The sequence below is a fragment of the Canis lupus genome, chromosome 17 (assembly GCF_011100685.1).
Source record: "Canis lupus familiaris isolate Mischka breed German Shepherd chromosome 17, alternate assembly UU_Cfam_GSD_1.0, whole genome shotgun sequence".
Taxonomy (NCBI): Eukaryota; Metazoa; Chordata; class Mammalia; order Carnivora; family Canidae; genus Canis; species Canis lupus.
Window position 1 is genome coordinate 47,647,208 of NC_049238.1, and position 15,230 is coordinate 47,662,437.

The following is a 15,230-nucleotide window of genomic DNA, read 5'->3' on the forward strand; positions in this document are numbered from 1 at the left end:
CAAGGATCAATGGAACAAAATAGAGATCCCAGAAATAACTCACACAGGTATGGCCAATTAATTTATAACAAAGGAAGCAAGAATATACAGTAAGGAAAAGACAGTCTCTTCAGTAAACGACAATAGAAAAACTGGACAGCCACATGCAAAAGTGGCTGGATCCCTAACTTACACAATACACAAAAATAAACTCAAAATAGATTAAAGACTTGAACGTGATGCCTGAAACCATAAAATTCCTAGAAACACGATCTTATGTTATAAGCCTTGGCGATAATTTTTTTTTTTTTTGGATTTAACTAGAAAATTCTTAACACTAAAGGAAGAAAGACATTGACAACTGGGAAATGTGACAGTAAAAAATGATATACATTTAATCTCTCCTGGAGAATCAAAGATAACACTGAAAATGTTGGTGAACGTTGCACTCCGTAGCAATGTATCACAATATGTTTCATTCCCTTTTGTATATATGTCTCCAATTATTGAATCTGTTCATTTGGTTGTTGCTCTGAAATGAAAAAAGACATTATATTTTTAACTGTTAAATGAGTTTTAAAATCCTTCAAATATAGATCTTGACAATAAATGCAATTATTATTCAAATATATGGTGGGAGGAAATGTTTATTCCAAAAAAAATGAAAGGCCAAGAGGACAAAGAAAATAGAGAATTTGAATAGAAGTAATAGAGTGCTCTTAATTGTAGTGATGAGATGAAACTTACCATGTGGAATGTTTCTATAAACATAACTCATTTGATTAGAATTTCAATTAGCCAAAAATCACTGCTTTCATGTTTAGCATCAATTTACAGTTGAAACAAACAAAAAATGGCATTTTAGATCCAGAAAGGTATAATGAGAGTGATGTTTCTCAGGAGATGACATATTGATGCTATTCTCTTTTGTAACCAAAAACTTCAAATAGGAATAGATATTAACTACTATTCCATAGTTATTGAGGACCCACCATGTGCCAAACACTGTGCAAATAGAAATAACAATATTAGAAATACAGACGTGATGGTAATAAAGTCATAACCTAGAACACAGCCTGGCAAGGAGATACTCTATACTTCATACATGATGTGAAGTCTTCAATTCAAACTCTTGTGGAATGGCTTTGAATTTGTGTTTTAATTGCAGGGGTTGTTGCTGTTGTTTTTGGGAAAACATTCAAAAGGAGACCATTTCTTTACAATGGTTTTTCTAGGGCACCTGATGGCTCAGTGGTTGAATGTCTGCCTTTGGCTCAGGTCATGGTTCCTGGGTCCTGGGATCAAATCCCACATCAGGCTCCTGATTCTCCTCTGCCTATGACTCTGCCTCTCTCTGTGTCTCTCATGAATCGATAGATAAAATCTTTAAAAAATAAAAAATAAAAAATAAAATGGTTTCTCCAAAACGTACATTCATAAAGATTTATGTTTTAGTATCTACTGAGAAATTGAAAACAAGGTGTCCAAAGATACTGAATGATTATGAGTCCTGATACATCTATTCCATGAAATAATATGCAACAATTAAACAATAAATGTGTTATAGTTTACCAACATCCCTGACTTAGGATAAGACATTGTATCTTTTCCTGTGTCTCAGTTTTTCCACACAAAAATATTTTCTTTACTGTTCTTGCAGATGTGGGGGATGAATGAAAACTAGAATGTAAATATAAGCCTAATAGGATCCAATTACTACAAATTTAAAAGCCCACTATTTAGTAAAATGGGAAATTGAAAGCACTTCCTCTTTATCACAAAATTCTATATTCCTAAACTTAAGAATAAACTTCTTATTTTTATGATTAGAAAACTGGTTTAAAAAAAAGCAATATAGTAAAAATAAAAAGACTGTTCTATTCCTGTGGGGTTTTCCTATGCTGACTTTTCAAACTGAAGAGGTTTTCATAAGCATTTTCAGTTCACCACCATACAGATATCTCAAGTAGGGAGATATGTTATCCATTGCCCTGGTTTACACATAATGATCCTACATTTTTCTCATGAGAACACTTCAGACTCCATTTTCATTATGACACCCACTTCATAATTCTTGTTTTAGCTCATATTATGGGAAAAGCAAAATATACAAACCTATTTCAATCTTACTTTAGTTTATAGAACAAAGCATCCAAAGAAGCACAAATACATAAAGCACAGTGCTAGCAGTTTCTCTTGCCACAGTACTAGTTACCTCTTAATAAAATCGCAGAAGTAGGATTTATTCAGACTTCAGGTAACAGAAAATAAAAAGGATATCCTTAGGTTGGAGTGGAGTCTCCACTGCATTCAGAATGGCCATTTAGACAGTCCTTCCCTTTGACTTTAGCCTCTTATCCCTGGTACTGTTCATGTTGCTGCATTAAGCAGGAGTCTGCCTTTTTCAAAAGAATTAGTAGATTATTTTTATTAGTCAATTAGTACAAAGTTCGCAATAAAGATTTAAAAATAAAAGATGTTCCAAAAAATTTTATTCAATGTTCCTTAAAATAATATTATGTAATAAACAAATGTTATTACACCCAGTTGGTAAAGTCCAGACAGTCATCTAAGAAAACTATACCCTCTACCCCATCTTAGTTTGGACTGACAAAAACAGGTTTGCCTCCAATCATGTCCTGTAAATGTGCTGTGTGTGGGTTACTACTGTTCTTCCTCTTTTATACCCTGATGAGTAATAGGAATGACATCCAATGACTTGTCTTTTCCTTTTTGGGACTTTGAAAAATGGGCTTTCACTGTTTTCTAACAGAAATATTATAAAGTAACAAGCAAAAAGCAAATAAAAAATTTCACCATCTACAAAATTGAGATTAAAGACTATTTCTTCCTTGATCCCTTATTTTGTTATAACTCAAGAAATAAGCTCTTGGGAAGAGAGTAGTCTAAGCTTTGCTCTTTCAGTTAAACAAGCCTGTAAAATCCCCAAATAGAGCAAGGATCACAACAGAGTAAATCAGAGAAAAGTGCACTAGGCCTGCTTCCACAGGATTCCCTGAGTATTCTAGTCCTTCAGATTCACGTGACCTAGGGTTGTGATAGTATGGTCAGCCGCCAGAAACAGATTAAAGATACTTCAGGCACAGTGCTCTAATCTATAAAATTGAATGCAAATACTTTCAAAACTCTGCCATATTGAATTAAATAGTACTTCCTATCTATGTTTTCCTGGAAAGGCCATGGTCTTGGAAAAACACAATTTCTCCCTTTCCCTCAGCCCACAAATCAAACAAATCACCAGATCCTTTAGCTTTTGCATTGTAAACATATTTTAAATCAATCCACTCTCCTCAGGCGCCTTCATCATATCCATGTTCAGGCTCTGATCAATACACTAGCTGCTGAGATAATGGATCTCATGTCCAACCTCAACATCTTCTATACCGCTATCCACACAATCACCACAGAGAATATCAGAGTCTTTCCATACCACAGACACTCTTGAAACCTGCCAAAGTCACCATATTTCTTTCAGAACAAGGTCTATGTTATCCATCATAGTGTAGCCACAAATTCAGAGACCAAAGCCATCCCTCGGGCTGAGGCAGGGCTCTGGGGTCATTCTAATCCCTGCTCTGCCACTCATTTGGGCTGCTGGGTAGTAGAGGTACTCTTTACCTATAGGACTGATGGGAAGATTTGCTCAATCTATCCATGTCATTTCCTCACAATAGCCAGGAACAAAGTAAGCTTTCAAAAATATTAGCTCATTATTATTATCATTAACACCACTTTGATAAAACAATCCATGTGGGGTTTTTTTATGGCTGCTTGGTTTTGTTTTTGTCTACTATTATTTTCTTCCTTTATTTTCTCACTTTATTCAAGGAATTTGCAAATTATTTCTTCTTCCCAGCATGCAGCATGCCCCCTTGTGGTCATAACTCTGTGCTATTTCCTCAAAGGTGGGTAGGCATATGGTGGTCAGGAAAATAGAATTTTCTGGCCAGTCTCTCAACATAAGTTTAAGCCTCAGGACAACGTATATGTTGTTGAACAAAGCCTTAAGAAACCTGTAAGAATTGTTCCCTACGGTCTAAACAGAAATTCTATCTGGCACAAGAGATGAGAGACCAGAAGAATTTTGTGGAACCCTGGGGCAGCAAGGACCTGGCTCTGCTTTCTGTCTGCCTCTTGGAAAGCTGGCAAGACCCAAGTGGGAAATAGCTGCCCACCACACTGAGGGAGACAGGTGCCCCAGAGGCCACACAGCATTTAGTTCACAGTGAATGATCAATAGTTATTGACAGAAACATAACTGAAGTGAGCTATTCAGCTAGTGATGGATAAACTAGACATAGAGCGGGACACGGTCCTGTGGCAGTCCATTTCCTAAGGATCCTTTCTCTTAATTCTTGAATTAGACCTTTTACTCTTAATATCCATATCTTTCTTCTTAGTTCACAAGCTTCCATGGATATTGGAGCAGTGAGGTAAAAGCTGCCACCCTAGAACAGGTGTTCCCATATTCTTAAATCACACTTACTTGGGACAAGATGAGTTACCAAAAAAAGATTGCTATTTTAATGACGCTCATCACAGTCATGACTGGCTCAGGGCTTTCAAATCTCCTCCCTCAACTGCAGCAAATTTAGAAAGCCTGCATTTTTTTAAAGCATTCTAAAAGATTCAACAGTTTTCTCCATGTAATCAGAGGCACTAATTATCAAGCCTATTTCAGATAAAGTAGTAGTTAATGCCAATTTATCAAGATGGGAAATGAATCTGATTTTATTTCTATTGCGACTGCCCAAAGGCAGGTGGCTTAAGGCAAGTATATTTAGTTTAATGAGACTCGAGGGGATAAACAGTCTAAGTTTGAGCACCCTCATTATACAACAGCAAATACACTGACCTGCCTGCCACAAGAATTCAATCTATATTTACACAAAACATGGCCATAGCCAGTCCACTGGTGTAAGTGTAAGATACCAGAGCTACCTTCTCCAAATGGAATTTGTGCCATCCTACTCCAATATTTGTATCTCAGGCTTAATTTGGAAGTGATTTCTAGTCTAAATGCTTCTTCCTTCACCTCTTTTAAGCCATTTCACAAAGCTATTATTTTCTAATTTTCAGGGATAGAAAGGCATCTAGAGTGATTCAATTTCTAAGTATTTTTACTTTGTTCATTAACATGTTCCCATCACAAAATTGTCAAGGATTTACTATTATGAAGATTTAATGCTGCCTAACCCAGAGCCCCTAGAAAAGGCAGATGAATGCAAGAAAATATTAATCCACCATTGTAGTACCCAGAAGTAATATTCTGGTGGTTCAGTCATCTGTGTAGTTCCTTGCATTTATACCAGTAAACTGAGGTGAATCAGAAAAAAAAAAAAAAAAAAAAAAAAAGACCTGAATGAATAAACCACATGAAACATCTGGAATTTGTTCTTAAAGGATTGTGTCTAAAAGGAAAGATATCATGGGTTGTCTACTTGAGCCGAATTTGGGGGGCCAAAATCTTGCATGCCTGGAACCTCCCTTTACACCCTACCTCAGTTCCTGAGGTCTCACTACAATTTGGAAGAACACAAATGGGAAATCCCTGCAATAAAATTTCCAATCAAATTATTACACATGTGTAAATGGTACACAGTTCAAAGGTGGGGTGGAGAAAGAGAAAAATAAAATGGGGGGAACAAAGGAAAGATAGAGTGAGAGAAGGAAGGTGAATTTGAGAATTCTAGTTCTATTCTCAGACATGCATTTATTTCACTTCTTGATCCTGCTGAAGTTAAGTGTAGCCATGTAATTTGCTTTGACTAGTGGAATGATGGGTGGTTATTTTCCTTTGTTTGTGAGAGCTAGTGTGAATATGCCATGCTCTCTTTCACTCCTTCATTGTAACTAAAAACACTCCTGATGATGGTTGCCCAGCAGCAAAGAGCACAAGCAAAGATAATGTAAAGAACCCCAGCTGGGGGATCCCTGGGTGGTGCAGCGGTTTGGCGCCTGCCTTTGGCCCAGGGCGCGATCCTGGAGACCCAGGATTGAATCCCATGTCGGGCTCCCGGTGCATGGAGCCTGCTTCTCCCTCTGCCTGTGTCTCTGCCTCTCTCTCTCTCTCTCTCTCTCTCTCTCTCTCTCTGACTATCATAAATAAATAAAAATTAAAAAAAAAAAAGAACCCCAGCTGACCTGTGGTGGACATAGGGAATGAGCAAGAAATAAGCCTTTTCCAATTAGACCACGGAGGCTGTTTATTAACACAGCATAACCTAATCTATCTTTATTGATGTAAGTGAGTTAACAGTAGTGAGATACAGCTACAACCATTAGTCCCTACATTTGTGCTACTGCATTAGGGTTCAAGGGAGGATTTGAGGAAACTAATATTGAAGACTAAAAAAAACAGTGGTCCATCTTATGCAGAGATTGAACATTTGATAAATTGTCACCTGTAGTTCTTGGAAGGCAGAACATGTTCCTAACAAACTTGTGGCTCTAGGAGGCAAGGATAGAAAACAAAATGTTGGTAGCATATGTGATGGTTGTCACAAGCTCTGTTTAGAAAAGAAACAGAAGCAAAAGATAATTTCAGAGAATAATTAAACTGTTTGTAAGCACAGAATTAATGGAAATACAGAGTTCATAAATTCAGAGATTCACAGAGTTCAAAGAGACAAGGGCTTCTCAACCCAAAACTGGTGGTATGGTGAGGGTTGTACTGAGAAAGTTCTGAGTATGAAATCCTATTAAAACCCAGGATCAAGTCAAGGGTATGGCCACTCTCCCCTTATTCAAATTTCTCAATTCATTAAGTTCTATCAATATAAAGGTCAAACAAAGTATGTGGCACCAGTAAGTCCTTTAATTTGACAAAGTGGTTAAGAGACAAGTTACTAAGTATATCTTTCTCTCTGAAGCTCAATAAACTCAAGTTACCCAGGATAAAGTCACAAAGACATGGAGATCAAGAGTGAGTGTGTAAAGATATATGACAAATTTATAAGATTATATGTCTAAAAAGAACTGTATCTGTGGGTCTTTGCATCAAAAGGAAGGGCCGCTAGATATGAAGAACTGCTAAGGTCTGAATGTTTGTGTCCTCCCCAAATTCATATGCTGAAGCCTTAATCCCCAGTGTGATGATAGTGTTTGGAGATAGAGCCTTTGGGAGGTAATTACAGGATGGAGCTTCTATGATGGATTAATGTCCTTATTAAGAAGAGGTAAGAGAGAGTGTCCTGTCTCTCTGCCATGTGATTATACAGCAAGAAGGCAGCTGTCTACAAACCAGCAGGAAGGTCCTTACCAGTCACCAAATTTGCCAGAACCTGATCTCAGACTTCCCAGACTCCAGAACTAAGAGAAATAAATGTTTGTTGTTTAAGCCACCCGGTCTATGGTTTTCCTGTTATAGCAGCCTGAACTGAACAAGACAGGTAGGGACTAGTCCACATTAACCAGACATCCTAAACTTTGAACTAAATAATGCAAAGATACTACTTTTGAGCTCTGCCTTTTGAAGAGGGTATGGAGATACAGCAGACCGGAGACCCCAGATGGATATGGGGTCTCTGAACTGAGATGGATATACAGTGAGAGGATGAAATAAACCATTGTGGTTTTAAAACTCCAAGTTGTTGGGGTGTCTTTAACCACAGACTAACAAAGCTCATCCTGACATAGAAATAAACAAATGTTTCTTAATGTTGGAATATGGGAGATACGCTTTTACTTCATATGCATTTGTGCTTCTTTTAACATTAATATATATTATTCATGTAACAAAATAAGACAAGGTTTAAAACTTACTACTTTTATAACAGCATTATACAAAAAATAACTTAGAATTAACATGAATATAAAGTTATCAAAAATAAATATTTAGCAAATAGTACCAGGGTAATAGTTAACTATTTGGATGCAGAAGGAAAAAGAAAGAAAGAAAGAAAGTTAAAACTTTACTCTCACCCAAAGAAAATAAATTCTTGAAATCCTGACATCAACCAAAGTAACTTTATTTCTATTTTGGTTAATTATTGGAACTGGGGCAATGGCTGTAATAAACAATAGTATAGCTCTTACTATGAACAGAGTACTGTTCTTAGTGCCTGATATACATTAACTCATTAATCCCAACAACAACCCTATCCACTGAGTTATTGCTACCTATTACCATTCCTGCTTCACATATAAAGAAACTAAGAAACAGACTAAATATATTATGTTACACAGCTAAAAAGCTAAAGATGCAAACCAACTTGAAGATTTGTGATCTTAACCACTAGGATGTCTATATTGCTTCTCAGATCATCTGAGTTAATGGTTCATTAGGATAATACTCATTTGAAAAAGCTTTTTGTGTCTAAAATGGTTAGAAAAATCTCTTTTATAACATGTTGCTCTTATTCACTATTTTCATAAACAAAATAGAAAAATGAGTATGTTGATAGTAGTGAAAAGAAGCATATGACTTTAATACAATTGAGAAAAATATGGAAATCATTTAGTGTAACATATTGTTAAATCTGAATCCTCAATTGGAAGCAAATTGGACCTTTGAATTTAAGCCAACCATCAGCGTGCTCAACTATGAACAAAAACGACAGAATGAAAGAACATCTTGGAAATGCAGGAAATGTTTTATTGCTATTTGGATCTCAAAAGAGAGATACCAAAACTTCTGGAAAAATGGGAGAGGATATATGAATTTGCATAATGCCATCCCCAAGACAGGCTGAAATTAACAAAAGGATTCAAACAACGGGAAGGGTGAAACGAAGAAATGGCTGCAACCTATGTTACAGCTTGACGAATCTGTACAGAAGGGGTCTTCATCTCTGTTGGATGAAACTTGTGAGTAAAGTGTCAGATCGGCCAGGTCTCTATCCTGTGGCCAGTTTTGTAACTGACCCCCTCCTTGTTGCTGTCTCATATGCCTATGAACACCAAGTTCCCTATCCTCACATACACAGAGTTTTCTAATTCTATCTGGTCTCCTAAGTGCTGCAGTGAACATTTGCTGCTGTTGGGAAACTTCTTTCCAATTCAGCCACCACTGCCTCTCCATTTCTGCAGCTATCCTTGCCCTGTGCCTTCCAGCACAGCCTCCATTCAATTCATTCAATTCATGCAATTCATTCTTAGTGCCTTCCAGGTGCAACTTTCTGCTGTGCTAGGACAGATATTTGTGCAGACATCTCTCCAGAAGCATCTGCTACTGATGTAGGAAATGTTTGGGTTCAGAGACAACAGCCAAGAAAGAGTTCTTGAGAAATCTTTGGTGCAAAAATCTGGTTTTATTAAAGCACAGGGACAGGACCTATGGGCAGAAAGAGTTGCACTGGGGTCCTGAGGGGGGCCCATTATGCACTTGCAAGCTGGGAGGGATTAGGGATGGCATTATAATTTTGGAAGGAAGGTTTCCAGGACTTTGAGAGGGTATGGTAGGAAAAGGTCATTTATTACTGTCTAGTTACACCCTAGTCATGAGGCCTTTCAGATATATATCAGTGGGCCATATGCTTGGGGGATGATTGTCAACATATATCTTGGGAGGTAAAGATAAAGGAAGTTTCCAAAGAAATCTTTATGGTTAAAGTAGATGTTCTTAGAGGAATGTGACTGCCTGTTTCAAGGACTTATCAATGGGCTGTAAGTAATAAGGAAATTTAAATTTTCTTTTGCCTTTGTTTTCCACATCACTGCCATCAGATATCATTCCCCATGTGAAACTACAGTTTGTTCATACAATGCGGAACTTCTTTTACATGATTCCCATGAAGCCAAACCCCTTTAAAGCGAGGTGAATTAATAGTATTACCACTAATGATAATAACGGTAATAATAGTGCTAATAAAGATAGTATTTTCCCTAGATTACTTTAATTAGTGATAGATGCAGGCTGGGACTCAGACCCCCTGGATCATGTATCCTCTATGCTATATTGTCCCTATTGGTTAACAGGTCCCATTTGTACCCTATCAGAATTTCTCGAGTGCTTTTTTATTATATAGCAGTCCCTTCAGATTCTAGAAATGATACGAACTCTTCCCTATTTGCAATGTTTCCTACATCAAAATCTGAGGTAAGGAGAGGGGCAAATATACAGGAGATGCTGATGCTCAGATGCTCTCTTATTTACTGGAAGATTTCATGTGCACTGTTGATTTTGATGGCAAATAGACACTTTTCTTAGCTCTGTCTAGACACAAATAAATCAAGAGCAACATTTACTCTAAATCTACAATCACTCAAATAGTATCTTCTATTCTTAGCTATCAGTCTTCTACTTGTAATGTTTCTAAAATTTGTCACTTCTGTTAGGGTGAATTGCTCCCCAGAGGCTAAATAAAGGGGAAAAAGAAGGACTCCCCAGAGCTGTTTGCTTTTCAAGATTAAATACATCAAGTGTGGGGTCAGAGTAGGGGATGTTTCTTTATTTTTAAAATAATATTACTGAGTTAAAAATATCCCCTGAGTGGGTTCATGTTCATTGTAAGAAACATAGGGGTGGAAACAATGCCATGCCAAGGATCTGAAAAATATTCAAGGCAGCATTATAACAAAGGAATATGAATGAATATTCTACAGTCCCTGAGGTTTTCAGATCTCTCTGTAACTGGTACCATGTGAGATTGTTTAGTTTTCTACTGTGATCAAATTATGTTTTCATTTCGGTCATGGCCTAAAAAGTAATTAAAAATTTTTGATTTGTCATGTTAAGATAATCACATTAAAAATATTAGAATTTTTCTTCCAAAACACACATTTGGAATGTATATTGTACTTTTCATTTCTTCTTTTCTAAGCTTCTCTTTCTTCTAACATGTAGACCCAGTTGACTTACTCCTTCTCCCATTCACCATTCACTGGCTACCATTTGCAACAGAGCTGTTAAAACAACAAGTATCCCTAAAAAGGATATCTAAATGTGGTTCCTTAGTGAACACATTGTCAAACATTTCTTCTGGATGCCTGCCCCCAAATAAACTGATAACCTGAAAAATGGAAGCTAGCAGGTAGGGTCAGCTGTGGCGAGCCCCTATGTAGGAAGGGGACTTGTTATTTCAGAGTTTAATGGAGAAATCTGTTATGGCAGCCAATAAATAAATGATCCCATTTGTGACAATTCCCTTCAGGAATATGCCTCAAGATGTGTTCCAGGCATATTAAAAATATAAAAATTGGGCAGCCCGGGTGGCTCAGCGGTTTAGCACTGCCTTCAGCCCAGGGCGTGATCCTGGAGACCCGGGATCAGGTCCCACATCAGGCTCCCTGCATGGAGCCTGCTTCTCCCTCTGCCTGTGTCTCTGCCTCCCTCTTTCTCTGTGGGTCTCTCATGAATAAATAAATAAAATCTTTTTTAAAAATGTAAAAATTTAGTAAAATGTGGGTGTTCTCTGTTTTGTTCACAGATTACCCGTTTATATCTTGTGGGAATATTAACATAGACCTTCATGTTTTCAGCCTTTTTCAAGTAATAATGCATCGGGAGTTGCTTTTCCAAATCCTCAGGAGGTAAAGCAACATATAAATTGAAGTTCTCATTATCAAAGGCATTCTCATTTCAGATCAGTCTGTCAAGGGACCATTGTTCTAATTTACATGCCACCAAAAGCTGCACATCTATGCAGCAGTGCTATCTGTGGTGTTTAGTTTTACAGTGAGAGGATTTCTATGGCTGGATTTGCCACTGAAGTTGAAAGGTTAATGGTATTGACTGAATGAGATGAGAGGAATTTTATCTGACTGCATGGTAATAAAAATGAGTTACTATTTCATCTAACACTTTGATTGTTAGAAACAAGTAAATTTCTTCTATAGAAAGTATTTAGAAAGCAAAGAGAGAAAGAGAGAGAAAAAGAAAGAGAGAAAGGGAGGAAGGAAGAAAGGAAGGAAGGAAGGAAGGAAGGAAGGAAGGAAGGAAGGAAGGAAGGAAGGAAGGAAGGAAGGAAGGAAGGAAGGATATCTGGACTACAAGTTCCAGATATGTCACTCTTTGAAGGATTACAATTTGAAGGTTTTAACTTTACTTAAAAATAAAATGTCAACACATCAAAGTTGATCATAAATAAATTCTACCATAATATTGAAGCCACACTAAATAGTTCTATTCAAAAATTATAAAATAATTTGCACCTACTTCCAAAGAGATCATCTCACTAATTTATTGAGGAGACTGGTAGGACTCTGACAGGTTTAAGAATCTTTAAAATGTTTTTGGAAAGAACAAAGGTAGGATTAAAAAATAAAATTCAACATTTATCTTTTTACCTATTCTTTAAACTTCTCTGAACCTCTTCACTCCAAATCTATTTGCATACAGTAAACATTCATAGGAAGCTTCTCCTCTGGGTAGGCTCCTTCACTCCTATAGGGGATACATAAATTACTCCAGAAGGAATTGAAATAGGATGTGAAAATATAAGACAGATGCCTAACCAAGCAGAACAGAGCAACAAAGAGACAGAATGGCTGGGAGAGCCACAGGGTACTTCTGTAACCACACCAATGAGAAGGTACATTCAGAATGTGGCCTGGTGAATATGGAAACAGTGAACACTTCTGGTCTGCCGCTGCTATCTTCTGCTTTTTTGGCTTTAGATTTCTTGTTCTTTCTCTTTTCTCTGACTTGGACTCTAATTTGTGCTCAAAATTCCCTTGTGCTTAAAAAGAAAAAGCATACACACAAAAACAATGAATAAAACAACTCTCATATAATGGCAAATATGCACAGATTTATTCTATTAGGGACTACATCTAATTTTTAAATATTAAAAATTTTGATGCCTTGTGTTTTTCTACTTACAAACACTGAAATTGTAAAAAAAAAAAAAAAAAAAAAAGTTCTTCAGAGAGAAGAAAAAGAAAAATAATACAGGTCAGAAATTTGGACCTACATAAAGAAAAAGTATTAGGAAAGGAATAAACTGAGTAAAACAAATCTTTTATTTTTCTTATTCCTAATCTAACAAGGAACGGTTTTTCAAAACAGTAAAAGCAACAATGTATTCAGTGATTATAGCTTATGGATAAGTGAAATCAGTGACAGCAATAGTATAAGGAGGGAGGAATCAGAAATACACTGTTTTAAGGTACTTCACCACACAGGAGATGGTATAGTGTTATTTAAAAGTGGACTTACCTTAGTTTCAAATTCTATGTTTCAAATTCTAGGTTGACCACTACAAATATTGATAAAGAGTATAATTGATATGATAAAAGAAGAGAGAATGCAATTGTATAAAATCATCAATTGAAACCAGAGAAGGAAAAAAAAAAAAAGAATGGAAGACAAAATAAGAAACAAATAATGAGGACAACAAATGGAAGGACATAAATATGTATTCTGAGTCCAGACTATTGGGAAAATAGGTGATGATCTGAGAGGCTATGCAAGAAACTTACCATTCTATATAGCCCCCGACCACATCTTTAAAAGCATGTGGAATTCACCAGAGTAGTTTCCCCACATAATCTGCTGAATTACAGCTCTGAGTGAGTATCACAGATGGCCACTCGGTGAAGGACCTGGAGGCAGCTTCGGAAGTTACTTGATCAATCAACTCAACTTCCGTATGGCATGCCCACAATGAGGAGATATGTTATATCTCTTTTTTCTACTTAGAAATTAAAAATACACTCTTCAGCTTATCAAATGTATAGTGAATTTTCAAATTTCCCTCATTTCTTCATAAATATGTTGTTTGTATTTGAGCAGTTTCATGTAAAAATCTGCATAGAGTTCATGCATTCCATTGTTTGTTATGTCTCTGAAGTGTCTCTTAATCCATCGGTTTCCATTCCTTTCTGTCTCCTTGCAATTTATTTGCTGAGTAAACCAGACTCATATGCCCTCTTGGGATTTCCAGATGTGGGATTTTGTTGCATACATCTCCATGTTAGGTTTTTTTTTTTTTTTTTTTAATATGTTCCCTGTCTACTTTGTTTTCTATCAACTGGTTGTTAGATCTAGAATCTGTATCAGATTGAGGTTCCATTTTTTTATCAAGACCCTTCATGGGTTTCCATCAGATGTATATCTTATACTGCATCACTTGTGCAAAGCCACTGATCCACTTCTGTTGTCTATGTTTCTCAAGCTGGGCACTAAGGCATCTTTGATTATTTACCTTATCTTGGATTTGCATTGTGCTTTATTCTGAAGCTGAGATTTCCTTCTTGGGCCTAAAAGAATCTGTCCAAAGCTAAGAGTGACCTGACCATTCCCAGAAATGCTCACTCTTATGCCTGTTCAGGCAGATGATGACATTACATCATTATTCAAGTCTGATATACTCAGGAGTAGAAGTGCTGTGTCCCCTCTAATATTAAGAGCTTGGAATTTTAGGAAGATAGAGATTTGTAACATTGAAAGCTAGCATGAAAGTGAGGGTGATATCAAAATCTGGGTTCATTTGGCTTCTTCCTTATTATCACTTTTATAGATGCACAAGTGTGGGGCAGTGGCCATCCTGAAAATTGAATGGGACTATAACTAAACAACCAGGCCATGTTTAATCTCAAGTCTTCTACTTTTATTGTCTGTGTGACCTTAGAAATGTCACTTAACCTTGCTGAGTCTTATTTTCCTTGACTCCATAATAGGAGTGACAAACATTCTCAGGATTTTAATTGCATACTGTGCTAATTAAAGCATAAGACACACTTAGAAGCATAGAGCAAAATACAAGTGTAAGGTTGTTATTTAGTATCACTGTAACAATATATCAGATGCCATTAGTAGGTTAACATAAAGGAGATCTAGCCTAGATGAAGCATGAGGGAAGAAAAGTAATAGACATCCTTCGCTATGTGCTAAGGCCTTCATGTATGAAGAGAGGAATATGGAAATAATAAAAGATGAAAAAGAATATTTTGTGCAATGTGCATGTTTGAGGTTTTCACTGATCACCTTAACTAAAATCAGGTTCAACCAACTAGAAACACTTTTACAAGTCACTTCATTACACTTTATCTTGTTTAAAGCTCAGAAAAATTCTATATAAAGTTATTATTTCCATTAAGAAGAAGAGGAAGCCAAAATTCAGGGAAACTTGCCTGATTTCAGCTTACACTTCTCTCTTAGGAAAGACTGTGTTGGTTTTTGAGATTTCTTTGTCATAATCACAAGAGCAAGCAAGCAAGATTACAGGAGTAATGTAGTCCTGATTATTAAAGAAAAAAAAAAAACATCTGAATACTGGTCCAAAAATCACCAATTACCATATGTTGAAAATAGAAGTTGTGAGATTAGTCAGAGGTGATGAGGTGAC

General features: G+C 36.5%; 1 long non-coding RNA gene across 1 annotated transcript; it reads right to left on the reverse strand.

Annotated features, from left to right (window-relative positions):
- Positions 1-350: 350 nt before the first annotated feature.
- On the reverse strand, positions 351-2,368 carry LOC119874803. The gene is made up of 2 exons (XR_005371894.1): positions 2,195-2,368; positions 351-511 (listed from the first exon to the last, which is right to left on the reverse strand). It is a non-coding gene; the product is annotated as an uncharacterized LOC119874803 (long non-coding RNA).
- Between the last annotated feature and the right edge of the window lie 12,862 nt (positions 2,369-15,230).